This window comes from Tarenaya hassleriana, unplaced genomic scaffold (genome assembly GCF_000463585.1).
Source record: "Tarenaya hassleriana unplaced genomic scaffold, ASM46358v1 Cleome18, whole genome shotgun sequence".
NCBI lineage: Eukaryota > Viridiplantae > Streptophyta > Magnoliopsida > Brassicales > Cleomaceae > Tarenaya > Tarenaya hassleriana.
Window position 1 is genome coordinate 1,777,144 of NW_010965216.1, and position 3,149 is coordinate 1,780,292.

The window sequence follows — 3,149 nt, forward strand, 5'->3', positions numbered from 1 at the left end:
TCGGAAGAGAGAGAGAGCAAATCGATGGGGAGAGAGCAACCAAATTGGAAGAGAGAGAGAGCAAATCGATGGGGAGAGAGCAACCAAAACGGAAGAGAGAGAGAGCAAATCGATGGGGAGAGAGTAACCAAATCAGAAGAGAGAGAGAGAGCAAATCGATGGGGAGAGAGAGCAAATCGGCGGCGGCGGAGACAGAGTCCAAATTGGAAGAGAGAGAGTGAGCAAACGGAGGGAGAGAGCAAACGGAGGAGAGAGAGAACGCAAATATCGGAGGAGAGAGAATGAAAACTGATAATGAGGAGAGAGAAATCGACACTGCTTTTTAGGAGAGAAATTATTATTTTTATTTATTTTAATTTTATTTGTTTTATAATATAAGGGTATAATGGAAATTGTACATATGAGAAGGGTATATGTGAAGGGGGTGTTTTTTTTTTCTGAGGGAAGGGTACCATGAAGTACAAGTAGCATTTTAAGGGCATTTTTGATAATGCCCCCATTTAGAAACAGGGAATCAAGCATACCCATACTTCATAGCATACCCTTCAAAAAAATAAATCTAAAAAAATAAAAGATGAAATGAGCAAAGTACATGTATATCCCTCAATTTTAAATGAAAGACGAAAAGGGGCATACTTTTTCGATTAAAAAATAGCTAACTTTTTAAAAATTAAAAAATAAACATTCTCTCTCCCTCGGTAAACTCCCACTCTCTCTTGCAACTCCATCTCTCTCTTGCAGCATTTCGAAAACTCTCTCTCTTGCGCTATTTCTCTCTTTCGATTTTCAGAAATTGAGGCTATTTTCCTTGCAATTTCGGTATCTCTCTTGCGATTTGTGTGAAAAATCAAACACCCATGGATCCAAGAACACATGTGCCTTCTGCTTCGTCTTCGTCTGCATCTCAGGCTGGTTCATCTTCGTCAATGTTGGACAAAGATCTTCCATTAGAAACGGTAGGTTTTTTGCATATTCTTCTCCGTTTTTTTCTTCTGTGACCTGATCCTGGAGTAAAATAATTAAACTTGTTGGATGGTTTGGGATTTCAAAATAGGAATTTAGAGTTTAGGAATTTCGAAATTGAAAATTAGAATTTTGGGATTTCTGAATATAAAATTAAGGTTTTTTTTTGTTTTGAAAAATATAATTGGGGTTTTAGGAATTCGAAATAGAAAGTTAGAGTGTAGGTGTGAGATTTCGGAATACCTTAGCAAGTTTAATAATTTCCTAAGGTGTAAGTTCATGTGAGTCACATGTCACATGCATGAGTCACAGAGATTTATATGGTAATAGTATAATATAACTCACAACATCGTACACGGATCACACGGATCACAGGTCACATGGGTCACGGGTCACATGGGTCATATAGCCACGGGTCCCAGGTCCCAGGTCACAAAGATCACAATGACGAACAATTATTTTATTTTGCAGCTTCCATTTGTCTACAAATTCGAAGACATTCAGTTTTTTCGAAGATCAATACGAAGTGTTATCCCTATGAGACGCTGAAGATGCTTAAAGAAGTTCTAACATAGGATGAATAGACGTACTTCGAGAAAGAATCACAGTTCTAACATCTATTTCACGCGCAATAGGAACCACAGTTAAAGATGGCGCCTGCGGGAGTTCTCATTAACCGCTCTGTTAAAGCGAAAGACGAGAATGAGTTGTGGTTCGTGCTCAATGGTGTGTCCGTGAGGTACTCGATCATTGAGCACGCACTTATATCTGGTTTGAACAAGGGAGCATAATTCATGTCGATATGCGATGAGACCATACCACTGATCCATGAAAAATTGGTTATCAATATATTTTGTAATGGTAAAATTGTGTACAACTAACCCGTTATTTATTGTGAACTCTTTCGTAGTTTGTAAACTCAGTTTTTATAAACTCTTTCGTATTTTGGATTTTACTTCTACTTTTACTTGGAAATGAGAAAGAAAAAAACATAAGTCCAATGGGTCACACGGGTCACATGGGTCACGGGTGAGTCACATGGATCACATGGGTCATATAGGTCGAATTTATCGAATTAGTGATTTGGCATGGTTATGCAGTGATTAATCATGGATTTTAACATCAATAACAACTTTAAAATCATGTTCGTTTCAATTTTCATATTCAAGTCACTCATGCAAATGTATTTCATAAGTGATACTAGTGTTTCATGATAACTTATGAACAAATTGTACTAATGTTCATACAACTCTTACTTATGTTAACGAATTTAACTTGAAGATACCATATTATCATTGTAAAACATCATATAAACCATTTAGCACTTTAAAATCGAGATTTGACCGTGTTTTATAAGTGCTACCGAGTCACGGGTCACAGGGGTCACATGGGTCACACAGTATAAAAATGTCTTCGGGTTACATAGGTCACGGGTGAGTCACACGGGTCACACAGTTCAAAACTTGTTTCTATCTTTTCAAGACTTTAATACAGTACTAGTGCAAAGAAAATTATCTTATTCAAATAGATTATCCTTCTGGAAAATGTATACAATCACATGGGTGACGAGAACTACATGAAATCATACAATCATATTATTTATGCAATATCTTTGTTTGTCCTTCTTTGAACGCTTTGTCCGCGGTTTGTCGGGGCCTAGAACCCAATTTTGTTTGGATCTATCGATTTTGTGTTTATCTTCCACAATCAGAGTTAATACCACGAGGTTTGCATCCCATGGATCGTCAATGATCCAATCACAACAATCAGGAAATCGGATAAATCGTTTCTTGATAAGCCAACCGTCATGTCTCCCGAGAAAGTATGGAGAGCATAAGTCCAATATAATATTGCCTCTGTCAGTCTTGGGGACTGCTGCGATTGCGTGACTGCATGAATACACTACAAAAAAAATGGTCATTTCCAACGGGTAAATCCGTTGGAAATGGACAAATTTCCGTTGGAAATTAACGTTTCCAACGGATTTCCAACGGATTTATCCGTTGGAATTTCGTCGTTAGAAATCGGTGTCCGTTGGAAAACCGTTGGAATTTTCAACGGAATTGCAACGAATTTTTCCGTTGGAAATTTCTAACGGATTTCCAACCGGCATCCGTTGGAATTTTCCAACGGATTTTCAACCGCAATCCGTTGGAATTTTCCAACGGAATTTTCAACCGCATTCC